Here is a 27,329-nt window from a genome sequence, read left to right on the forward strand (position 1 = left end):
ACCAGCCTCGCTCACCACTCATGAATGGCGAGTACCCCCGCGCTTCTTGCGCGATGTGGGGTGGTTAGCGTGGTGAGCATCACTCGCTGTTAGCATTCAAACCGGAGCCGCTTGATGTGGTAATTGCTCCTGGCGATATCCACTCGTGCGCACAGCCACTAGTTAATGGAGTGATTGCCTTTACTTCAGGAATATGCCGCTACTCTCCTCGTTGTAGGGCACCCTGGAATCAACTCTCCGTTGACGTGTTGATTTAGGAATTCGGTTTGGATGGACGTCTGACGCCATAATGCAGTGATACTCTTTAGTGATACAGCGGTGATACAGCGTGAGCTCGCTGATTGTTTAGATATTAAAAAGCTTGTATACCTAACATTCGTTCCCCCAAGGCTGGAATACGTATAACCTACTTGGACTTCTTCCAAGTCGTACCTTTCAAACGATTTGGAATCTATTCAAAACAGGGCGACTCGTGTTATCGAGTCACAGTACTTGAACGGAATAAGTTTCACATCGCTCAAACAATCCCTCGGTATTTCCAAGCTTGCATTTCGTCGCATTATCTCTCGCCTGTGACTTCTGCTTTATTGACTTGATTTAAGATTTTTCTTTGCTTTATAGATACCAGCGCCACGAAGGTCCTCTCGCTTAAATCACAATCACCCGATTGCCCGAATCAACTGTCACACGTCATCAATGACCTCTTTCTTCTTTCCTAATGCTATAACAATTTGGAATTCATTGCCTGATGACATCGCCTAATGTAGTAATCAAAAAACATTTCGTAAAAAATTAACGGTTGAATTTCAACTCTACCAGTATTTCTGTGAATAACTGTCGATAAAAATATCTGTCACGCTGTTTGCTCCTACCGGTTATTATTCACCTTTTCTTCTTTTAATTATTTTTTTTCTTTCTCCCCTACCTTTCTTTGTTGTTCACACGCTATATACTTCGAACAAGAGCGCCGCCGTATGTAAAGCCCTTGTGCCATGATGATGTAAATAAAGTTACAGAACTGAAATGAAACGCGGTAGCTTTTCTGTACCTCCATATGTGTACGCTCCGCCATCCGTGGCCGTACACATAATGTTTCCTCTTAGGCAGCAAAAACAGTGACAATGTTGTAATTGATGATTAACTTATTGCCAGAAACTGCCTGGGGGTGGCGATGTTTTACCAAAATAGGATAGCTGATAGCACATTTTTTTTATTCTCGGCCCTATAAAGATTCTCAGTCCTATATAAAACACTCCCCATATATCCACCAATCATCTACTACCAAATGTATATCGATGCCCCATTAGGTGTTGGAACACTGTGGCCGTAGAAGATTTGAGAGGAAATTTAAGAAACTCTGACACAGTCATATAACCTTTAGGTTTGCCCTTCTTCGGGAGTGACGCCCTTCTCTCCCCACAGCTCTCCCTTCGACTGGGACCCGGCTGTTGCATATCACATAAATTTCCGAACTGGCAGCTGAAACGTTCAAATTGCTGAGAGGCCCGGTTTGTTTTGACTACATGTTTTCCCATTTCTCACAAAGTAGAACGCGTTATAACGCGATAGAGTCCGCTGAAACTACCTTTGCGATCACGGCGTGTTTAGCACGAGCTTTTTCTGTGCTTCTAGTTTAAGGTACCAACGCGGGTGGACTGGTTAAGAGCAAATGACGTAGGCGATCAGACAACCAACTCTGGGCGGAGTGTTCTCGCTGGTCGAGCGCCGCACCTGCAAGAGATAGCGTCTTTGAACGCAAGATTTTCTTGCGCATGCTCACCTCCCCAACCATTAGCTTAAAAAACCTTTGACGTTTGATTTTTTAATTCAACCGAGTTCAAGGCTTCTACATATAGTTTTCTTATCATTGAAACATGTTGCATCATTTCATTCATAGAGCGCGTACAACGCGGGAGAAATAATATTTCTGCAAGACATTCCACGACATAAACTAATGTTACCAACTTCCCACTGATTTTTAGCAATCCTTTATGTTTTGTATAAAAGGCACATGCTGCTTTCACGGATGCAGTAACTGAAATGGAATAGGAACCCTTGCATTGTAAGTAACCGAACTGGCACCATACAAACTAATCAGCGCCTAACTGAGTGTGTAGTTTCAGGGTAAACAAAGACGAAACTCTTAGGTTCAGCCCCCGAGAAAAAGAAAGCCCTCTTTCAAGTTTTGGAAACACTCGCAAGATATAAATTGGTAAATTTACTCTTGTTGGAATGTTAAATATCTTATATTGTATTGAACATACTGAAAATACCGCACCCATTAGCAACGAATCTGGAAGGTACTGTGAAATGGCACCCTCTAATCAACAGACGAAATCAATGTTTTCCAGGAATAGCTTTTATAACACAGTTCAGAAACCTTCGGAACGCCTGCCGCATGCGTCCTGAGGTGCACTATTATGCGGTCCCAAGCTTGCTGTGACAATCCCCAAACCTCCCTGTGTCATTTTCTAAAGGAAGTCCGACACACTAGGTTTGACCTAGGGTTATACGGGAGGCAAGAAAAAAGAATTGATCGCTTCCAGTTGTCGTGGTCCCTTATTTCACTATTAACACGATTATTGTCTATTATACCAGAATATATTATCAATTCACTGATTTTTTCCACTTTGCCTGGAAAGCTTCCCCAGCCGATGTGCGTCCGGCTCTTACCGTCTCGGATTCATGCAAATCGACTCTTCACATCAAAATGTTCCACATCTTTGTTTTAGAGCATTCTTAGGGTTGAATGAAGCACTCAAACTTGGGCGATTGCATTATCACTTGGCCGTGTAGCGCGCTTCCCGATATTCCACCGGTTCTTTGGCGTACGTAACTTCTTTGGTCGCCTCATCGCCGAGCTTCGCGTCGCTGCCGCAGCCGCGGTAGTCAAGGGTTTACGAGCGCGTGTGGTTGCCCTAGCAACGCGTTCTAGTGGGGTCAGGAACAGACAGCAGTCGTTCTGTCGGTGACGCTGTTTGGTATAGTGCTGATTGCCCCGTGCCTTGGGTATTTTAAATGCAGAGCATTTCTTTAACTCACGATGTTACCCGTTCTAGTTGTCCATCGTCGTCCGCACCCCTCCCCCTACACTTTATAAAAAAAATAATACTTACCGGCGCCTGGTTTCGATTCCTCGAATCTGCGGGCGGAACGCAAGGTACATGGTGCTCTACCCACTGCGCCACAAAGCCGACACAGAATGGAGGGCTACGAACGCGCTTATCCTCGACTCCTTCAAACTACGTCAAGAAGCTGCTGATACAACGCATTCACTACCTATGGGCGGAACGCGAGGTACATGGCGCTCTTCCCTCTGCGCCACAATAATCATACCCACCTGCTAATATTTGTTGTCTTTTGGCGAGGTCCTCCCCTATTGCTAGCCTGCGCGCAAGGCTGGACTACGCCTGGGACTCATCGTGGCATGCATGCACTCATGCACTCGGTATTTTCTTGGAGTTGCGCGTGTTTACTGACGGCGTAAGCGGGAGCTTAAACAGCTGTTCTGTTAATTTTACAGCAGGTTTTTTCAAGCACCTGGACGCTGTCGTCTTGCAAACAACAAAGTAAAACCTGAGTGTAGAAAGTGTCATTCGCGGATTAATTTGCGTGCTTTTCGCTCTTGCCTTGTAGAGGTAAACTCGGTTCTGCTGGCTTCAGATAAATCGTATATCTTGTGATGTAACACATACGATTCCCCACCAGTACAAGAATTTGAAGCAACGGCATCATTGTATGGTTTGAAAGATTGTATTCGTACCAGTTTCTATCCGCAAGTCTTGTTTCGCTAGGGCAAACGTGTTCATTAAAAAGAAAAAAAAAGATTTGAAAAATATAGCCAGAAATATGATAAACTAACATACTTTTTACAATTTCCGGTAGGTATTAGCCCGTCATGTAACGGTTTTGTTGTAGTCGTCATTATTCTAATGCATATTATTCCAACTTGTGAGGAGCGTGAGCGCGAGTTTAGGATTTCATTACGGCATTTGTGTAAATAAACAGTTTTCTGAAACGGAACGGCGCCTAACAAAAAAAAGGCTGTATTCTTCACCCTAGTCACTATATTGCCGCGAACCATACATTGGGTTTGTTTATTTGTGTTTTGCTTTTACCGCCCGGCTGCGCCGGTCTGCGTTATCTCTGCGCCAAGGGAAGCGCGTGTTCCATTCTTTCTTTCTGTGCCGCATGTGTTATCTGTTGTGATAGGGAGAGCATTCCGATCTAACGTGAACAGCCCAGAATAATCTTCTTGGATCTACTATGTTCTCGATGCGAATCGACGTTTCGAGAACCACGCGCGCCGAAAGATAAAAAGCCTGCAGTGCGGACGCCGGGGCATTCGATTCTGCGACGCTCGCTGACGCAAGTCACTTTGTTGACCGCTGCTTCGCCGCCTCTGTATTCTTTTCAGTTGTTAGGGGAGCACAAGTTCGCTCCAATAAACTTGTTTCTCCTGCACGACAACTGCGTCGTCCTTGGCTTCGTGACATCTGGTGGAGGTGCTGGGTACGCACCCTTCATGCCCACTACAACCTCTGGAAGCCGCCAAGCCAGTCCAACAAGAGCCAGCCTCCGCGTGCAAGATTTACCACCCGAGTTCGGTCTACTACCGGAGAAGACGAAGAAGAAAGACGTCGCAACCAGCACCATGCTCAACCAAGCCAATCCTCCTGTTGTTCTGCAGCAGCCACGGGAACCGCCATCATTCCGAGGAGCCCCCGCAGAAGACCCAGAAGAATGGTTGGAAAAACTGGAGCGCGTCCGGAAATTCAACAGGTGGGACGACGCAGAAACGTTCCGCCACGTTTTCTTTTACTTGGAAGATTCGGCTCGCACTTGGTTCGAGAACCACGAGAGCTCCTTGACAAACTGGGCTCAGTTCAAAAGCGAGTTCACTAAGACCTTCACTACCGTGGTCAGAAAAGAACGCGCAGCGCTTTTACTCGAAACTCGAACGCAGCACCCCAACGAAGGGGTAGTGATCTTTGTTGAGGAGATGAAGAGGTTGTTTCGACGTGCGGATCCGGAGATGACAGAAGAAAAGAAACTAAGGTTTCTCATGCGAGGGGTAAAGCAGGAGCTTTTTGCTTGCCTTGTCCGCAATCCTCCCAAGACGGTGGTCGAATTCGCGTCTGAGGCGGCCGCGATGGAGAAGACGCTGGAAGCTCGAACGAGGCAGTACGATCGCCCGGTCAACGTGATGGTTTCCGAGACGATCGGTGCCGGGGCTACAAGCTCCGACACACTGCGTGAGACCATCCGAGCAGTGGTCAGGGAGGAGCTTCGGAAGCTTTTTCCGACGACGCCGCAACCTCAAGTGGCTTCCCTGACTGACGTCATCCGCGAAGAGGTTCAACACGCTTTGGGCACTTCTATGCCATCCGAGGCACCCCGCGAGCCACAGGCGATGACCTATTCTGCGGCTGTTCGTCGACCCCGCCCTGCTCCAACCCGTCTACAAGAAGCTCCACCGTACCGCCGTCCACTCTCGCCGCCGTCCCCACTCTCGCCGCCGTCGACCGTACCGCCGTACACAGCCCAAACCCAGACGCCGAGGAAGACTGACGTTTGGCGAACGCCAGATCATCGTCCGCTGTGCTACCATTGCGGGGAGGCCGATCACATCTATCGTCGTTGCCCGTACAGGAGACTCGGACTGCGTGGTTTCTCCGTCGACGCCCCACGCCCCCGACCCGGCCAGCGCCCTACTGAGATCGACGAATACCTGTCCAACACCAACCGAGGACCAGCCCGCTCACACCGATCGCCATCGCCCTACCCATACCAGTCGCCTAACCGCCGTAGCAATGCTGATTTCGCACGTGGAAGGTCCCCCAGCCCACGCGGGGGAAACTAAAAGCAGCAACTTCTGGAGGTGAAGTTGCTCTACGGCGAAATACTGGAAACACTCCAACGACGCAAGGACGCACCGAAGACAGTGATTCACGACATGCCCTCATCCCGACGACCCGACCCAGCCCTGACGAGACTCCTGAACACGACGACAGCTACACGGCGCGACGCGTACCCGACCTGACCGAGACGTCCGTTGAGAAGACGACGACAACGACGATGCACAGTGCCCGACCATCAACACGTACAAGCAGAGATACGACGCCCCGACGAACCCGGAACTCGAGGAAGACTGCATCTGACGTCAAGGTGTCCATCGACGGCTTTGACGTAGTCGCCCTCGTAGACACGGGAGCTGACTATTCGGTAATGAGCGGACCATTTGCGTCTAAACTGAAGAAAGTTATGACCAGATGGGACGGTCCGCACATACGCACAGCAGGAGGCCACCTCGTGACGCCAAGTGGAACGTGCACATCGCGCGTCACCATAGACGGCACAACGTACCCTGCGGCGTTCGTCGTTCTGCCTTACTGCTCCCGCGACGTGATTCTCGGAATGGACTTTTTGACGGACAACGGCGCAATAATTGATCTGCAGACCAAGTCGATAACATTTTCCTCCGATCACTCCACGACGCCGCAGCCGAACCCCGATCACCATGCTGCTGTCAGGATTGCCGACGATCACATCACCCTGCCACCCCGCGCAAGCTTGATGATCTCCGTCTACTGTGAGGATGCTGCTTCTGACATCGACGCTATCGTAGAGAGTGATCGAAGGTTGCTTCTCGACCGCGGTGTCTCCGTCGCAAGAGGCATTGCGCACTTTAAGCAACGCCAATCTCACGTTTTGGTCACTAATTTCACCGAAGAGTACCAGCATTTAAACAAGGGAGCTGCAATTGCGTTCCTCGAAGGAACGCAAGAAGCAAGTGATGTGATCGCAGTCGCCGACTTTGAACGCACACCCGTAAAAACCTTCAAGCTCCCGCAGCCCTTCGACGTGAATCCGGTGCTACCGCAAGAACAACGGAACAAATTATTGGCTTTGCTGCGTCGCTATAGCGAATGTTTTTCGTCGAGCGCAAAACTACGTCAGACCCCTCTAGCGAAGCACCGAATAATAACCGAAGATGGAGCCCGACCTACCCGACAGTCACCGTACCGCGTCTCTTCACACGAACGGGAAGCCATCCGGACTCAAGTCGACGACATGCTCAGCGACGACATTATACAGCCATCGAAAAGCCCCTGGGCTGCGCCCGTCGTACTCGTAAAGAAAAAAGACGGCACATTAAGGTTTTGTGTTGACTACCGACGACTGAACAAAATCACGAAAAAGGACGTGTACCCCCTCCCCCGAATCGACGACGCCCTCGACCACCTCTGCCACGCGAAGTACTTCTCATCGATGGACCTGAAGACCGGCTACTGGCAAATTGAAGTGGACGAGAGAGACCGAGAGAAGACGGCATTTATAATCCCAGACGGCCTATACGAGTTCAAGGTGATGCCGTTTGGGCTGTGCACAGCACCAGCGACGTTTCAAAGAGTCATGGACACTGTGCTAGCTGGCCTTAAGTGGCACACCTGCCTCGTATACCTCGACGACGTAGTGGTATTCGCTCGGACTTTCGACGAACACCTTGCAAGGTTGGAGTCTGTACTCGAGGCCATTCGTTCGTCGGGGTTGACGCTGAAGCCTGAAAAGTGCCGTTTCGCATACGAGGAACTCAAGTTCTTGGGCCACGTCGTCAACGCCGCGGGAGTCCTACCTGACCCGGCAAAAACTTCAGCTATCGCGAACTTCCCTAGGCCGAAAGACAAGAAGGGCGTGCGAAGATTTCTCGGGCTGTGCGCATACTACCGGCGCTTCGTCGCAAACTTCGCACGCATTGCAGAGCCACTCACGCGCTTGACGAAAGACAGCACCCCTTTCAGCTGGGAAAACGACCAAGAAAAAGCATTCTGCGAGCTGCAAAAACGCCTGCAAAGCCCGCCCGTGCTCGCTCATTTCGACGAAAATGTTGAAACGGAAATGCACACGGAGGCCAGTGATATAGGCTTGGGTGCCGTCCTTGTCCAAAAGCAAAGCGGCTGCGAAAGGGTAATCGCCTATGCCAGCCGTGGTCTGTCGAAGGAGGAGAAAAACTATTCTGCCTCTGAGAAAGAGTGCCTGGCTATTATATGGGCGATTTCAAAATTTCGCCCATACGTGTATGGAAGGCCATTCAAGGTTGTAACAGACCACCATGCGCTGTGTTGGCTCGCCAATTTGAAGGACCCCTCTGGCCGTCTTGGGCGGTGGAGCTTGCGCCTGCAGGAGTTCGACGTTACAGTCGTTTATAAATCCGGCAGGAAACACTCCGACGCCGACTGCCTGTCCCGCGCCCCCGTCGACCCACCACCACAAGACTCTGATGAAGACAGCGCGTTCTTCGGGATCGTGACGGAGAGCGACCTAGCCGCCCAGCAGCGTGCCGACCCCGACTTACGCGTCATAATCGAGTACCTCGAGGGATGCGACGTTGCCGTTCCTAGGACCTTCAAACGCAGCTTACCAGCATTCAGCCTGAGAAACTCCGTCCTCGTGAAGAAGAATTTCAGCCCCGGAACAAGAGCGACTTACCTTCTCGTCATCCCCGCGGACCTTCGTGACGAAATTTTGGAAGCGTGCCACGACGACCCGTCTTCCGGACATCTCGGCACAGCCCGCACTATTGGAAAAATCAAGGCGAGGTACTACTGGCCCGGCCTTACCTCTGACGTCACCCACTACGTCCGGAGCTGCCGTGACTGCCAGCGACGAAAAACGCCGCCGACAAGACCCGCCGGACTTCTACAACCGATCGCCGTCCCATCCAGACCATTTCAACAGATTGGAATGGACCTTTTAGGCCCGTTCCCTACGTCACGATCACAGAACAAGTGGATTGTCGTAGCGACAGACTACATGACGCGCTACGCAGAGACCGCCGCTCTTCCGAGGGGGACTGCACAAGAAGTGGCAAAGTTTTTTATAAGCCAAGTTGTGCTGCGACATGGAGCCCCGGAAGTCCTAATCACAGACCGCGGAACGGCATTTACTGCGGAGCTGATGCAAGGAGTATTACGCTACAGCAACACGGATCACCGAAGAACGACGGCGTACCACCCCCAAACGAACGGACTAACAGAACGTCTGAACAAGACAATCGCAGATATGCTGTCAATGTACGTTGACGTTGAACATAAGACTTGGGACGAAGTGCTCCCGTATGTCACGTTTGCGTACAACACTGCTATCCAGGAGACGACGCAGCTGACGCCGTTCGAGCTTGTCTACGGTAGAAGGCCGACTACGATGCTCGACGCCATGCTTCCGCACGTAGAAGACGACGACCTCAACGCCGACGTCCACGGATATCTTGAACGTGCGGAGGAGGCCCGCCAGCTCGCTCGAGTTCGTATAACGGACCAGCAGCTGGTGGATGCGGGCCGCTACAACCTCCGACGCCGAGACGCCGCGTACCAACCAGGGGATCGTGTGTGGGTTTGGACTCCCATCCGACGACGCGGACTCAGTGAGAAGCTCCTGCGACGCTATTTCGGACCCTCCCAGATTCTACGACGTGTTGGCCAACTTACCTACGAAGTGATCCCTGATGGTGACTCCGGCACATCACGACAACGCAGGCGGCCTGAAGTCGTCCACGTGGTTCGCCTAAAACCTTTCTACGGACGATGACGAACTTTTATTTTCATTTGTTCGGACTGTCGCTTATGTTAGCATCGGGTCGATGCACTCTTAGAGGGGGGGTAATGCCGCGAACCATACATTGGGTTTGTTTATTTGTGTTTTGCTTTTACCGCCCGGCTGCGCCGGTCTGCGTTATCTCTGCGCCAAGGGAAGCGCGTGTTCCATTCTTTCTTTCTGTGCCGCATGTGTTATCTGTTGTGATAGGGAGAGCATTCCGATCTAACGTGAACAGCCCAGAATAATCTTCTTGGATCTACTATGTTCTCGATGCGAATCGACGTTTCGAGAACCACGCGCGCCGAAAGATAAAAAGCCTGCAGTGCGGACGCCGGGGCATTCGATTCTGCGACGCTCGCTGACGCAAGTCACTTTGTTGACCGCTGCTTCGCCGCCTCTGTATTCTTTTCAGTTGTTAGGGGAGCACAAGTTCGCTCCAATAAACTTGTTTCTCCTGCACGACAACTGCGTCGTCCTTGGCTTCGTGACAATATTTTGCTTCTAGGCGCCTGTATAAATGCATTTCGTAACCGAATGGGTATAATGTATAAATTGGACGGCCATACCTTACTGTATACAGTTGCAGCGATGGTTTGTGCCATGGCCGGTCTATAGGTTACACCTGCCGTTTGCAGGTCACCTGGACAATGTCTCCAGGTAACCTGGATACAATGGAAGCCAGCGTGTTGAAACTTTGCCCTGTGTGGAGGGCGCGCAGATATTATTTCCCTTCCTCCCCAGCTGCCATTCGCTCGAAGTGAAACCTTGACTGCTCGCATTATAGCATCGATGTGTTATGAATCAAAATCTATTTTGCTGATAAGTAGCTATAATACCAACCAGCACCGACAATTTGCATGCAGTCTGCACCCGCTTTTAGCTATGGAAACTTTAAGGTACATTGATAAAACACTGCGCCACTACACATTTCTCCTCCACTAGCATTCTTTATTTTCCAGTATTCCCGTTCGTTCAGATATTCCCATACTGTATGGTAGTTTCTTTTATGTCAATAAGCTTTCTTGTTGCGTGAGGCTTGCTTGTGCACGCGAAAAAAGTACGCTGGGAAAACTTGGACATGCCGTCGATTTTGCAAAAAAGCAATGTTTTATCGCAGAAGCAGCCCTATTCGATGGTTACGAACACAGCAGCTGCTCAATTTAGCCATAACGAAAGCCTACCTTGCAGGACCTACGGGGTGTTGGCATGCAAGCCCAACAAATGGCCCAGTTGACATAGCAACCATCGCGGGTCTACTCATGCATTGCGAAGCACCGTTATTTTTCCCACATGCTTCTGGCGCACTGTCCCTGCAATGGAGTGTAGTAATTACATGAATAAATGAAGAAGTCTTGCACTAACGCGTAATGCTCGATGGAAGTGAAGATGTGCGCAACCCTCACAACCATCACGACAGTTTGTACACGATTGAGCTGATTTTTTTCTTCTTCGCTGTTGCAATGACCTTTACTTCGTCTTTTTTACATAAGGAAGCTCACAGGAAAGTGTAAGAGGAAATTAGCGAGCTGTGCGCAACCCTCATAGCCATCACGTGGGTTTAGGTCCTGGATTGCAGCCGGTAAGCTTCTTATTCGCTACGGCAGTGACCTTTACTTCATATTTGTTTCTCTAAGTGTGAGCTTCCTCCCTTTCCGTCTAAGATATAATTATTGAGAAAAAAACGTTGTGCATTTTGCTCGTTTCACCACACTAACACCGTAATCTAGGCCAATCTGGTTAGGTGGGTATGCTTTGATTGTCAAGGGTGCGCAGGGGACGCTAAAGACAGATGATATATTAAACAATATAGAGAACAGCGGCATAGCGATATCAATTTTGTTAAAGATATTACGCTTTTTTTAAAACGCCGCTATCAATATTTCGTAATATTATTTCATTTTAGAAAAATTCTAGCAGCGCAATCGTTTGTTCAGAAACTTCAAAGCTGGTGTAATGGACACCAGGAACATAATCATGATATTTGTATATTTGTGTAGTTGTGGAATAATTATGCAAATTTCTTAACACGCTTCATTTTGGCGAGCTACGTATCTCGCTTAAATCTGTTCTCAGACATCTCATCCGTATCTCAATTTAATATGTTAAATCAGTTTCGACGTAACCTTATAATCATAGAGAACACCACCGCAAGTGCAAATCAGCCATTATGGTGTCTTTCAGATCAATACAAGGACATATTGAACCAAGACAGACCCATTCGCCCAATTTCTATTGTCTGATTCATTAATCGCCAAGTCTAGAGAGCCGCCCGACAGTATAATAAGCACTCCAATATGTTGACATCCACCGGCGTTTTGTGGCAAATTTGCCGCGTTTGGCAGTATATCTCTCTAGATAACGTAGAGCTAGGCAATCTAATATAAACATAACATAAGATAACCTAACGCACACAAAGAAATCAATTAAAACACCACTCCGCAAGGCGCACCTTGCGTATTCATGGTGACGGTGAGCAGCGACACAGAGGAACCCGAGCTACTAAGCATAACCTGTGTCCAACCATGGCGAGGTGTTTAAAGGTGAAGGGTAGAATCCATGCACGGTGGCCGTCCGAGCCTTGGTCAAGCTCCGGCCGACGGGCTCCCTGCCTTTCTACCAGACAGGGAGCTCCGGGACCTCTTTGACTACCAGGGTAAAGTCAAAGGAGAAAGTACCCCCGTCTCCCTCCTTTTTCCTATGCCATATGAATAATTCGAAACCCCCCCATACGTGATCGGCTCCCGAAAAGGGGCCGCACCGAAGTTTCCTTTCCACCCCTTCCAACAATCCACATTCCGAAACCTGACAACTATCCTCGATTCTTGGTATTGAGGCAGTTGACAAAACAAACCCTGTTTCTTCCATGTCCGTATTCTTGATCACTATGTTCCTGAAGGCATCCTCGAAAAATCGTTAGATGCTAAGAAACTCCGTACCGGTGAAGTCCTAGTAAATGTCAAGACGCATCAACGAGCCACTAACCAGCTGTCGAAAACCTGCATGACAGATCTGGCCATCAGAGTCACTCCCCATCGTAGCCTCAACAGCTCTCAGGGTGAGGGTGTGATTTCGGAGACCGATTTGTTGAATCAGACCGAAGCTGATCTGTTGGAAGGCCTGAAAGATCAGGGTTTAAATGCAGTGAGGCGTATCACCATCAGACGAGATAAGCAGGAAATCCCCACAAAGCATATAATCTTGACTTTCAACCGCTCCACACTTACTGAATCCATTAAAGCAGGCTTCATGTCGTGCTCCATCCGAGCGTACATCCCGAATCCGCGTCGCTGCTACAAGTGCCAGCTGTTCGGGCACGGTCCTAACTCGTGTCGGGGCCAGCCACCCTGCCCCAAATGTGCGCAACACCATCTAACTGATGACTGTACATTCAATAAATTGCTATGTGCCAACTGCCAAGGACCTCACGCTGCATATTCGTGGACCTGCGACCGGTTAAAACTTGAGAAAAAAAATAATAAACATGTCGTCATCACGGAAAACATCACCTTCCCAGAGGCGCGAAAGAGGTTCGCCTCTTTCCCCCTGGGGAGGTACGCCGACGCAGCTCGCCAGGGGGCGGAGCGGCGTCTGGTTTCGGTGGGAACCCAGTACCAAGAGTTGGACCTGTCCCGCCTGCGCCCCCACCTCTGGGTTGCCTCTTGCAGCGCAACCCGCCTCCGCACCGCTCGCTGAGTCTGGTGGGGATGCTGCTGAACCCAGTGTTTCCTCTTCTCCACCGGCCCGAAGCAAACGCGAGGGCCCGGAGGAGATGGAAACGGAGGCCCCCGCGAAAGTCCCCCCCCCCCCCCGTCGCACTGCCTGTCCCACCCGGGGCGCTCCTGACGCCCTCGGCCGTTGCGGCTCCAACGAATGGCACCGGGAAGGGTGCCAAGTTCGGGGGGTCTGGTACGACGGGTACTCCTTCCAAACTTGATGACGACGTGGATGTGGGACCTTACCTGTCTCTTTCACAGCGGAAGGAGCGGGACCCTCCATCTAAACCTCCAGTAAAGGTAAACAAACCTCTCCCAAGAGTGCAAGCCCCGAAAGATCCTACATAAATAGTCACACTCCAGTAGCTCTAACACATCATAATGGGAAGAGAAAACATAGTTCAATGGAACTGCAGAGGCCTTTCGAATACTTTTGACGACTTGTATGAGATTCTGCATGCCAATCAGCCAAGTTTAATGTGTGTCCAAAAAACACATTTAAATTCAAATCAATCAAATTTCTTAAATAGCTATATGGAATTCAGAAAGGATGGGGGTGGCTGCACACACTCTTCGGGCGGTGTAGCCATAATAGCCAGGAAATGCCTTGCATGCCACCCTTTCACTCTGAACACTATCCTTGAGGTTGTAGAAATACGCACAATAATTTTTAATAGGTTGTTAATGGTATCCTCCATATACACTTGTCGTGATTTTGTGATTTCTAGCTCTGACTTCGAGGCGCTGGTTGACCACCTGACTGAACCATATATCCTAAAAGGCGACCTTAATGCGCACAGCTCTCTTTGGGGCTCTTCACGCACGGATGCCAGAGGTCGCCTGATAGAGCAATTCCTTATATCTTCAGGAGCATGGCTCTTCAACAAAAATACGCCCACATACGTTATATAGGACACAACACACAATCATATCTTGACTTGGCTTTTGGCTCCGCAGTTCTTTTTCCTCTTCTCGAGTGGAGTGCAGGCACTGACCCATATGGCAGTGATCACTTCCCTACCTCACTAACACATCTGAATTCCAAACACACAAATTACTTGAATAGTTACCTGGTATACAAAAAAGACAGGGATGGCTGCACACACACTCTTCTGGTGGTGGGGCCATAATCGCCCGCAAATCTTTAGCATTCCACCCTGTCACCTTGAACACCATCCATTAGGCTGTAGCCATCCGCAAAACTATATTTAATAGGTTGATAACGGTATGCTCTATATACATTCCTTCTGATGTTGCACTTACGAGCTCTGAGTTCGAGGCGCTGGTTGACCAGCTGCCCAAACCATTTATTCTTACAGGCGACCTTAATGCTCACAACTCTGGGGCTTTTCTCCAACGGATGACCGAGGTCGCCTGATAGAGAAATTCCTTACATCTTCAGGAGCGTCCCTTCTCAACAATAAACAGCCTACATACCATAACAAAGGTCACAACGCATACTCACATCTTGACTGGGCTTTTGGTTCTGCCATTCTCTTGCCGTGTCTTGAGTGGGGTGTGGGCACGGACCCATATGGTAGTGACCATTTCCCCACTTCATTAACGTATATAGGTACAGGCCCGAGCACTCCATCTTCCAATAAAAGGTTTAATGAAGCAAGAGCTAACTGTAATACATTTACACAGACATCCACACTACACCACATATCCATAGGACACCTACATGTTGAAGAAGCTACCCAACTGCTCACGGCGCACATCCTTAACACCGCTGAAAAGTCCATTCCCCATGTCTCTGTATCCCCGCGCAATTAGAGGAAGCTGTGGTGGAATGAGGACTGTAGGCGGCCGCGAGAGGCCCAGAACAAGGCGTGGGGTATTCTTCCCCGGTACCCCACGACGGGTAACTTCATTTTGTTCAAACGGGCCAGTGCGTTAGGAAAACGTGTGCGCCGTGAGGCAAAACGAGAGAGTTGGAACACCTTCTTGACATCCATTAATTCATAAACGGACACCCACAAAGTCTGGACACATATACGTAAGCTCAAAGGGCAACAGACACACAGCTTGCCCCTGGTTAGTACAACAGGGGACAGCCACATTTGCCCAACACTTCGAACACGTGTCCAGCTCAGCACACTACACAAACACTTTCATGAAACACAAAAACATCTGCAGAAAAGAAATCTCTGCGTGATACCAAGAAGTCGCCAACTTCCTACAATTCTCCATTTTCAATTCATGAGCTGAAGGCTGCTTTGACCACATGTAAACCTTCAGCTCCAGGTGCAGATATTACATACACGATGATACAACACTTACACTCAGTCGCCCTTGAAACACTCCTACACTTATACAACAGAATATGGCTTTCGGGGCACATTCCACGTTCTTGGAGCGAGGCCATAGTAGTGGCTTTCTTAAACGAATGGAAGGACCCTTCCTCTCCTGCGAGTTATCGTTCCATTGCCCTGATAAGCTGCCTGTGTAAGCTCTTTGAGAAGATGATAAACAGTAGACTCGTGTACTTCTTAGAGTACAATGGTCTTCTCGAGAGCTGCCAGGCAGGCTTCAGGGCAGGGCCATCTACCAACAATCAACTCGTTGCATTAGAGGCGTATATAAAAGCTGCTTTCCTCCATATGAAGTACTGTATGACAGTGTGCTTTTATCTAGAAAAGGCGTATGATACGGCTTGGAGGTATCGTATCCTCATCGAATTGAAGTCCTGTGGCATATCGGGTAACAAGACGAACACGCTTGTCACTCACATGTCCGAAAGAACGTTTCGCGTGCGAGTTGGAACGGCGCTGTCTAGGGTTCACTTTCAGGAAAATGTAGTGCCACAAGGTGGAAGTTTAGGTTGCACCCTTTTTATTGTGAAAATGAATTCCCTTAGGAAGGGATTGCCACCGCCGTTTTCCTGCTCAATTTGTGTAGACGACGTACAATTATATTTTAAGTCTTGTAACCTGTCTGTCTGCGAGCGCCAAGTCCAGCTTGGTGTTAACAAGCTAGCTGGCTGGGCACATAGCAACGGTTTTGCACTAGTGCACTTGTGTTTTGTTTTCCAAGAGGCGTGCATCCGGCCGGATCCAGACATTCAACTAAATGGTGTCTCGATTCCTGTTAAAAAGGAACACAAGTTTTTAAGTATAATCTTTGACGAAAAGCTCACATTCATCCCACACATAAAACAACTAAAATATAAACGCTTAAAAACAATGAATATCCTGAACGTTTTCCCGCACATCTCATTTGGTTGTGATAAACAACTTCTTTTACGTGTTTTTACCAGCTTGATAGGTTCACGATTAGAATATGGTAGCGTTCTCCATGGGTCAGCCACTAAAACATCCCTCAGAATGCTGGAACCAGTGCTTCATTTAGGGCTCCGCTTGGCGTGTGGTGCCTTCCGGACTAGTCCAGTTGAAAGCCTGTATATTGAGTGCAACAAATGTAACCTACAACGTAAGAGAGCATACACAGATCTCCTTTGAGCTTTTAAAATTTCATCCATGCCTCAAAATCCTTTTAAATCAGTTTTTCAAAATAGATCCATGAATAAACTCCTTTTAAATCAACCATCGTTCTCGGCGCCCTTCTCTTACAGAGTTAGAGAGGAAGCGTCAGAGCCTGCTGTCTCCTTTTTAGATACAATCCAAACCTCTCTAACACATTGTACAGTACCATGCATCTGCGCCCTGTATCATGCGACACATCTTTCACACATGCAGATAAATACCGAGCTCCTACATGTGCAATTCTGCAGCATTTCTTGTATTTGCAGCAGAAGTATAAGTGTTCTGAATTTTATACGGACGCCTCTAGAACTGCCACCTCTGTGTCCCGCGCGCCGCATGGGCCCGGCCTTAATGTCACCAGAACTCTGAATAGTCATGCTTGTATCTTTACGGCACAGGCTTACGGTGTACTTCTTGTTGTAAATCATATACTTCAAAGCCACATCCCACAATCCATTTTCTATACAGATTCACTCAGCGTTGTGCATGCCCTGTCGTCAACAATGCCTTCAAAAAACCACGTTGTCAATCTGTTCGTCAAGTGTATTATGTCTGTGTATGTCCGCAAATTTGAACTGGTTCTTTGCTAAGTCCCTGGCCACTGTGGTATACCCGGGAACGAAGCAGCGGATCGAATGGCTGCTGCTTCTACACTCTTGAATACAGTAGACATAACCACATTACCCTACACCGACGTGAAACCACACATCAGACAACAACTTCGCAAAACACGGCAAACACACTGGAGTGAACAAACAGACAACAGGTTACACGTAATAAAACCACGCTTGGGACCATACACCACCGACACACGTAATTGGTACACTGAAGTCGCCTTGACTAGATTACGGATAGGGCACACTCATGCAACGCACTCGCACCTTCTCACTGGGTCTCCAACACCTCTGTCCAGCAGGTGCGGAGAGGCCCTATCCGTGATCCACATCCTTATACAATGTAAGGAACTTGAGACAACACGACACAAATACTTCCCACAACTACACCACGACATATTCCACCACCCCCGTCATACGTTTTAGGAGACGAAGCCATGTTTTCAATCAAACGCGTTTTCGAGCTTCTTACCGACGTAAAATTTTTACATCTCGTTTCCTTTCACGCACGTTGACAACCTGGCCCTTTACACCAGTCATCTTCATTACGTTGTGTTTTACTTTGTTTATTTTTACTGAAATGTTCTACTTTTACTTCCATGTCACTTTCATGTAATCACTATTTTTTGGCGCTCTTTGCCCTTTGTCGGCCTTGCGCCATTAAACTTAAAACTCCTCCTGTTTAAAACACCAAAACTAACCTAAGGCATACAAATTACACTTTCATTAAATAAAGAAAAAAAAACACGAAGGCAAGAACCGGTCTCGAACCACGGAATTTGGGATCAAGAAAGTAAGTCGAATCCTCTACACTACAACGACAGACTCTTTGCGCTGTGCTAGCCTAGTTTTAAATATTCGAATGTGGTCGGACAGCACTCTAGCCATTCGTGCAACCATCAGCTAGAATGCCGTCGGATGGCACTCTAGACACTGCGTTCATTAAAATGTGCAGAAAGTTGCCTCAAGCCCATGTGGGCTGTAATAATGTGAATATGTTTATGTCATTGGTGTATCTCTCACAGCTATTTCCCTTAGGGAAGTCCAACTTAATTCAGGAATTATGAAAAAATCGAATGGAGTGTGAACGTTTGCCCATGTGTTCAAGCACACTGCGCAGACTTGAAGTGCCTATCAAGTTTTAGTCGTCTTTGTGATGCAGTCTTGGTCCCAGTCCCCAAATGTCTGCCTTACCGCTTGATCAACACGCAGGCGATTCTATTTAAATCAGGCGTTGCTGACTTGGTTGGCCGGTGTTACACGCGATCTTTATTGCACAGGTATACAACACGATTGCTGCAAGAGATAAGAATTTGTAGCGCCCTCTGGTTGGCGCCCTTAGCCGGCGCCTTGGTGCCGGCTATGAAAGACGAGAATAAAGAAACGAGCAGCGCGTGCTGGCGCACCTCGCCGGGGGGCGGAGCGGCGTCTGGTTTCGGTGGGGACCCAGTACCGCGAGTCGGACTTGGTCCCGCCTTCGCCACCCCCCCCCCCCCTTGGTTGCCTCAGGCAGCCCAACCCGCCTCCGCACCGCTCGCTGAGCAAGCAGCGGGTGTGGGGGCAATCACGTCTGCTCGGAGCGATGCTGCATCCTCCACTTCTGCTCCAGCGTCCCAAACCACAGGCGAGGGCGCAGACGCAATGGAGACGGAGGAACCAGCGGCAGCTCCCACCCCCACCGCACCGCCTGCGCCATCCGAGGCATTCCTTAAACCCTCGTTGGTAGTAGGTCAGTCAAAGCGCGCCCAAATGGGTGCGCGGTCCAGGGGGCCTGATCAGTCAGGCACTCCGAGGACATCAGACGACGAAACGGATGTCGGACCGTTCTTGTCTGCGGTGCACCGCAAGGAACGTGTCCCGACGCCAAAGCCTCCCGACAAGCCCAAAAAGACGAGAGTCACAGCCCCGCAAGACGACACATAAACATACACACTCCAGTAGCTCTCACACTAAATAATAGGAAGAGAAAACAGAATTCAATAGAACTGTAGAGGCCTCCTTAAAAATCTTGACGATGTGTACGAAATACTGCACTCCAATCAGCCAAGTGTCATGTGTATACAAGAAACACATTTAAATTCCAAACATACAAACCTTTTGAATAGTTACCTGGTAATAAGGAAGGACAGGGACGGTAGTGCTACATCTTCCGGTGGTGTGGCCATCATTGCCCGAAAGTCCCTGGCGTGTCACACTATCCAATTACAGACCGTCCTTGAGGCTGTTGCCATTCGTACCATAATCATCAATAGGCTAAAAACACTATGCTCCGTTTACATTCCCCTAATTTGCAGCTCTCGAGCTCAGATTTCGAGGGCCTTGTAGATCAGCGAAATGCACCATTTATCCTTTTAGGCGACCTCAATGCACACAATGTACTCTGGGGCTCTTCTCGCACGGATGCCCGAGATCGCCTTATAGGAACACTTCTAACATCCTCAGGAGCATGCCTATTCAATAAAAACAAGCCTACAAACCATAATATAGGACACAACACATATTCACACCTCGACTTGGCTATTGGTTCCGCAGTTCTCTTTCCATCTCTTGAGTGGGATGTTGGCAGTAACCGATATGGTGGTGACCACTTCCCAACCACATTAACATACATAGGTAAAGGCCCGAACAGTTCACATTCCCTTAACAGGTTCAATGAAGCTAGAGCAAACTGGAGTACATTTACAGAGACATCCAAACTACACCACACAACCATTAGACACCTACACGTTGAAGAATCTTCCCAACTACTCACGGCGCACATCCTCGACGCCGTCGATAAGTCCATTCCCCACGCCTGTGGTGCCCCGCACAACCAGCGGAAGCCGTGGTGGAATGATGACTGTAGGCGGGCGCGGGAGGCCCAGAACAAGGCGTGGGGTATCCTTCGTCGGTACCCCACGTCGGGAAACCTCCTCCCGTTCAAAAGGGCAAACGCGATGGGAAAACGTGTTCGCCGTGAGGCAAAGCGAGAGAGTTGGCGCACCTTCTGACATCCATTAATTCATACACGGACACACACAAAACCTGGGCACATATACGCAAGCTGAAAGGACAACAGACACACAGCCTGCTCCTGATTAGCACAACAGGGGACACACTCGAAGACCAGGCCAACACACTTGCACAACACTTTCAACACGTGTCCAGCTCAGCACACTGCACAAACACTTTCATGAAGCACAAAACGTCTGCGGAGAAGAAATCACTGCGTGATAGCAACAAGTCGCACACTTCTTACCATTCTCTTTTTTCAATTCATGAGCTGAAGTCAGCCCTGGCAACATGTAAGCCTTCAGCTCCAGGTGCAGACAAAATCACAGACGCCATAATACAACACCTACACTCAGACACCCTTGAAACACTTCTACATCTATACAATAACATATGGCTTTCGGGGCACATTCCTCGCTCTTCGAGGGAGGCCATAGTAGTGGCTTTCCTGAAGGACGGGAAGGACCCTTTCTCTCCCGCTAGCTATCGGCCCATCGCCCTTACAAGCTGCCTGTGCAGCTCCTCAAGAAGATGATAAACAGGAGACTTGTGTACTTTCTTGAGTACAGCGGTCTTCTCGAGGGCTGCCAGGCAGGCTTCAGGGCGGGGCGATGTACAAATGACCAAATTGTCGCCCTTGAATCATACGTAAAGGACGCTTTCATTCACAAACAGTTCTGCACAACGGTGTTTTTTGACCTTGAGAAGGCATATGACACCGCCTGGCGCTACGGGATCCTTAGTGACCTGAAGTCATTTGGTGTCTCAGGGAACACGATGAACATTCTTGTTAGGTATTAGTCCGAAAGAACTTTTCGTGTGAGAGTTGGTAGCGCACTCTCAAGGTTTCATGTACAAGAAAACGGCGTTCCGCAAGGTGGAGTTTTTAGCTGCACTCTTTTCATAGTTAAAATGAACTTCCTTGGGAAGGCATTGCCACGTACAATTTCTTATTCCATGTATGTGATGACGTCCAGGTATCTTTTAAATCAAGTAATATGTCCATCTGTGAGCGTCAAGTCGAGCTCGCTCTCAAAAAACTTGCCAGCTGGGCAGACAAGAATGGGTTTAAACTTAATCCAGAAAAAAGCACCTGTGCTGTCTTCTCCAGGAAGCGTGGGATCCATCCGGACCCAGACATTACACTTAATAGCGTTTCGCTTCCTGTGAGGAAGGAACACAAGTTTTTAGGAGTGGTGTTGGATGAAAAACTTGCATTCATCCCTCACATTAAGCAATTGAAACATAAATGTCTAAAGGCTCTCAACATTCTCCTCTCAGCAACTCCTCTCAGCAAAGGCTCTCAGCAACTCCTCTTACGCAATTTTACAAGCCTAGTGGGGTCCCGATTGGACTATGGCAGCGTCATTTATGGGTCTGCCACAAAAACGGCACTGAAAATGCTCGACCCAGTGCTGCATCTGGGTCTTCGCCTTGCATGTGGTGCTTTTCGCAGTAGCCCAGTCGAGAGCCTTTACGCCGAGTGTAATAAATGGTCCCTATATCACCAGAGGATTTACATGGATTTGTTGTATGCCTCAAAAATCATGGCCCTTACTAACCACCCTTTTAATTCCACCATTAATAACAAATCCTCACAACAACTGTTCTTAAATCGTCCATCAATCTCTCTGCCGTTTTCACTTAGGGTAAGAGAGAAAGCCTCTGAGCATGAGGTACCCTTTTTACACATTCACAAGACACCCAACACTAATATTATACCTCCATGGAATCTGCGCCCTGTGCTCTGTGACCTGTCTTTTACGCATCTTGATAAGAACAGGGCACTGAGAATTGCGATTCAGCAGCAATTCATGTATCTGCAGGATAAATACAGGGCTGCAGAGTTTTTCAGTGATGCTTCCAAAACGTTCACTGCGGTGTCTTGTGCTGCTCATGGACCCAATTTTGAAGGAGATAGATCCATGAATGCAAAGACAAGTATTTTTTCGGCAGAAGCATATGGCATCTTTCTGGCTGTACATCACATAGTTGAACATAATATTCCTAAATCCATCATCTATACAGATTCGCTGAGCGTCTTCCGTACATTAACATCCGGAAAGTCATCGAAAAACCATGTAGTTAACCTTGTCTTCAAATCAATTATGCTGGCGTATTCTTCAAACCTTGAGGTGACTGTGTGTTGGGTGCCAGGCCACTCTGGCATCGGCGGAAATGAACTGGCGGATGAAATGGCCGCGAATGCTGCACTCCGAAACACAGTACACATAACAACACTACCTTACACAGACCTCAAGCCACACATAAGACAGCAACTCCGTAAAACTTGGCAAGCAGACTGGAGCGAACAGACCGACAACAAACTACACGTCATAAAACCACACTTGTGACAATACACTACTGACTCACACAACAGGCACACTGAAGTTACCTTAGCTAGGTTCCGGATAGGCCATACGCATGTAACGCACTCGCACCTGCTCACGGGATCTCCAAGACCCCTGTGTAGCAGGAGTGTGGAGGGCCGATCCGTAGTCCACATACTCATACAATGCAAGGCACTTGACACAACAGGACACAAACACTTCAGAGAACTCTACAGACAACATATCCCCCTACACCCATCGTTGTTTCTGGGTGACGATGCCATGGTTTCTGTGAAACGCCTTTTTAAGTATTTGTCAGATGTTAAGTTTTTAAACCTCATTTCCTATCACGCATAATAAAATCTGTTCCTATACACCAGCCATCACCATTATCTTTATTGATCTTACTATGTATAGTTTACACGTTTTATACCTACCTTTTGTGGTAATCACTTCTTTTCATTAAATGAATTCTCTGGCGCTCTTTGCCCTCGTCCGCCTTGCGCCATTAAACACCAACCATCATCATCATTAAGGAAGGGACGTGGCTTTCAACTTCGGTAAAATGACCGAAGCATAACTTTTTATTAAAACCAGATATTCGGCTTCTATGTTATCTATCCTGCGCGTTTGCAAAGTTTTCCTGCCGAAAATCATCGCAAATTGCCATGAAAATACTTTTGCGGGCCAGCGCAAAAGGGTGTCAGCGCAAAGGGCGTAAAAATGTCAGCGCAAAAGGGCGTAAAAATGGCAATTTTCGGATCGTTGTATCACCGCAACGGTGCCACTGGGCCCCGCCATTTTCGTACCATTAGATATGGCTGTCCTGCGAGGCTGTCCTGCGAGGAATAATGGATGCCCTGAATTTAAAGAGTACTAAAACATGTGCATCTATTGATGTTGGAGTGATGCAGAATAATATAACCAGCTTCGAAGTAGCTCATTTGTGTCCTTGTAGTATGTAAACATGTGGCAATGAACTCATGAACGTAAGCTGCTGCTCCAGGCAAGGTTATAAGCATAAAAAAGTAAGAACGCAGTATTTAGGTAAAAAAAGAATGTTTCACTAGTTGCCACGGGGACAACACGGGATAGGGCAGTTGTGCACAGCGATACAAGCGACCAGGTAACCTACTTTGCAATAAAAGCTATCTCCCCTCCTTTGGTCCGGAAACTGGGCTATGTAGTCTACCCGAAGGCGCTAAAAATGACGTTTCATGGAAGGAAAAAGGCTGCCCAAAGCACGCCAACTTCAAGGCAAGCCTTTCCAGAAGCCCCGATCTCAAAAACTGACACGAAATTCTACAACCCTAGCGACTTTTGATTTATTAAATCTATGTTTCCACTTTTTCAAAACATTTTTTTGACTACCTACGTCTCTTGTTCCAGTGATTTCTTCGTGACCGTTAGGTCTATTTTTGATTACGTTATTTGCGTTACACTCCTTAATGAATGGTTCAGCTCACGACACTCTTGGTTTTCAGCTTGACTTTTTGTGAATTTTTTATGCAAAGAGTCGTTCATGGTCTATTGCGTGTTGTCTAAAAAACTGAAAACGAACAAAATTTGTTTTAATAAATAAAAATATAAAAGTGTGAGGACGTCGTCCGTCCGCTAGGGAGTACAAAGCACTCCGAATTTTTTTATCATGCTTTAGGGCACTCAAGCTCGATACTACGTGGACAGAAAGAAAATTTTGTATTCAAAAAATCACTTTGAGGTCTTATGGTGCATCACAGAAGCATTTGCAGTTGCTATGCCAATTTTCATCAATATCCACAAAAATAAAAAAGAGTTGCTTTGGAAAACCACATCCCCTTTATTTTTCGATATTCGATTCGATATACGAACCTAGAAATTTGTACTCGATTCGTATTCACAAAATATGATATTCGCACACCCCTAAAAAACTGTTATAACACAATATTGAGTATATGAAAGCAATAAGAATATTTGTATTTGAAAGAATGCATGATTTGCAATCAATTGTGCTTTCCCAAGCATGAATACGGCGACCTCTACCAGTGGTTGCAAGGCAAACGCAGCATCGTCCTATTGCCGAACTTATATGATAGTAGTCCGGGCGTCTCGCACACATCCAGGTGTGTAAGTGATGCGATGGCAGATGACGCAAATTCCCTTGTGATAAATTGCTCGTCTGTCCCGGGAATTTTCCCTGCCACTGCATTGTCCACTGAGCACCACGCTCGCTAGAGAACGCAGTTTCCTTGGTTAAGGCAAGGGATATGGGCGAAACTTGGGAGGCTGAAGCCCACTAATCTGATAGTGCAGCTTAGCACCTGTCTACGTTTTTTTCGTGTTCCAAACCACCTTACGCATCACCGTGAATGGAGACGTACGGACTACACGTACGCTTTTTCGCCCCCAATGTGGCAAGTCCTAGCCAATTGTGACGTGAGGCCAGTTTAAAGCCGTGTTCACAGAACATGGGGAGTTGTTATGTTTCTTTCTTACTGACCCTCGACAAAACGCTAACAGGTAATGATAATTAACCCACAGCGGCATTCCCTCGCGAACACTAAGGGAGGATCAATTCGTACTCGTGTGGGTTCATTGTGAAGTGCGCACACATCCGATTTGGCTCCTGCCTGTTGAAACAGTATGCTCCCTTGCAATTATTCTGTTGCAATTATTCTATACATGGTAAAGTATATTGCTCGTTTTACTTTGTAGCTTACCGTAAAAAGAGCAGCTTTGTGGTCTTCGGTGTGATAAAAAAAATGTCATAATGTGCATTTATCACGATCTTCAAACGGTAAAAAAATTGTTTACTTTTTTTGCCAACCAGAAAGTGCACAATTAAAGTGTCTGCCTTTAATATAAATGGAAGATACAAATTTTTTATACAAAACTGCAGATCTCATATCCAAAATTTTAAATCACAAACAAATCACTTGCTTTTATATGGCCTATTTTTACCGCTTATTTTGTTTGTTGTTTTATAAATGTCGTTATGGTAACATTTAACCAACGATGTTTTTATCATCAACAGGAATCGAAAGAAGCATTGCAACATAACCTTTGTGACAGCAATTTCGAATTATATCGAACGCCTTGTGTGTGTTCTTCGCGCGGTACCGTGGTCATCGTTCCGCTGTGTCGACTTGGGAAGACAGCACCCACGTCGTGTGGCATCAGTGAATGGTTCCCTTGGTTTCGTCGTGTTTGTAAATGGGGGGCCATGCGTTTTACTTTGGCGTAGCCCCTCTCTCCTGGATCCAATCATCCTACTGACCAATTAACCACCATCTTGGCAATGAAATGTCATCATGGCGTCTTGCGAGGCTGTTCAGCAACCACCAAAGCCCGTGTCTTCTACTTCGCGGCCAGAAAGGACGTCACCGTAGATGACCTGGTGAATGCCCTAGAGTGAATCGTAGGCTGTTATGGCCTGGACACCCTGATGCATCAGGGTGGTTTCAAGTCATGCCCGGTGGCGGTACGGCTGCTGGGGTTCGCAAGCTCACCGAGAAAGGAGCCGTCGTTGTGAACGGCGTTTCGTGTCCTGCGGCCTGCACGGGGCCCGCAGGTCGTCTACGTGACTGTGTACCGCCTGAACCCCGTTCTGAGTGTTGCGGAGCTTGCGACAGCACTGAGACCGAATGGGCAGGTCCTTAACGGCAGCCAGCCAGCTTGAAGGAGTTGTCGCGACAGCGACAGAGAGATGAGAAGACACACGTCTGCACGCTACAGCGCCGTGGACCCAAAACTGGGGTCCCTGCTTTATTCCACGCTCGTGCCTAGCGCGCACCGCAAGCACGTGGTCAGCACTCGCCACTCGTGGCTCAGCCCCAGCGTCATCGTTCCTGGAGCGTGCCCGTTTGCGGCAGCAGACGACGCAAGCTGCTGGGGCGCCGCCACATAGCCGGATAAGGGAAGGTCAGAAGCAGTCGCGAGGATCATCTGCACAGAAGAGGGGAGCCGTCGCAGGAAAAGTTCCTTTAACAAAAGGGAGTGCGTGGCAGAGGGTGCGTCGCCGAGCAGGGTTTGCAGTTCGTGAAGGAGCTGCGAAGGGCGACGGTCACCCAACTCCTCTGCAGAAAGCAGCCCCTGGAAACGCTGCCGTTCCGAAGGGCTCGTGCGGCTCAAGATGGCAGCCTTCAACGTGTCGTAAAGGTTCGTGGTAGGAGGGTTGGCAAGGATGTCACGAACCTCAACCGCGACCTCAATAGGCAGTGACTGTTGTAGATGGTTGAAGCGGGTCTCTTGCGACGTGATGTGACTCACTCGGAAGCTTTCCTCGGCTTGAAGGAACCACACGTCGGGGTGCTTAGCGCTGAAGGGGGGCAAACGGCAAGCGACGGCGGAGATGGCAGGTGAAGAGGCAGCGGAGGACACAGAAGGACCGCTGGCGTCGCGGGGAGGGTCCATTCTGAGTACGTGGCTCCGCTGCAACGTCAGGGTCACCAATGTCGCGACGGCGACAGAGAGATGAGAAGACGCACGTCTGCACGCTACAGCGCCGTGGACCCAAAACTGGGGTCCCCGCTTTATTCCACGCTCGTGCCCAGCGCGCACCGCAAGCGCGTGGTCAGCACTCGCCACTCGTGGCTCAGCCCCAGCGTCATCGTTCCTGGA

The 27,329-nt window shown here is 48.5% G+C and overlaps 1 pseudogene; it reads left to right on the forward strand.

Moving 5' to 3' along the window:
- The window catches only part of LOC144163951 (uncharacterized), a 60,840-nt pseudogene that overhangs the window by 21,971 nt on the left and 11,540 nt on the right, over positions 1-27,329 (forward strand).

This window comes from Haemaphysalis longicornis, unplaced genomic scaffold (assembly GCF_048455015.1).
Source record: "Haemaphysalis longicornis isolate Haplotype H1 unplaced genomic scaffold, Haemaphysalis longicornis Haplotype H1 scaffold_13, whole genome shotgun sequence".
NCBI classification, from domain to species: domain Eukaryota; kingdom Metazoa; phylum Arthropoda; class Arachnida; order Ixodida; family Ixodidae; genus Haemaphysalis; species Haemaphysalis longicornis.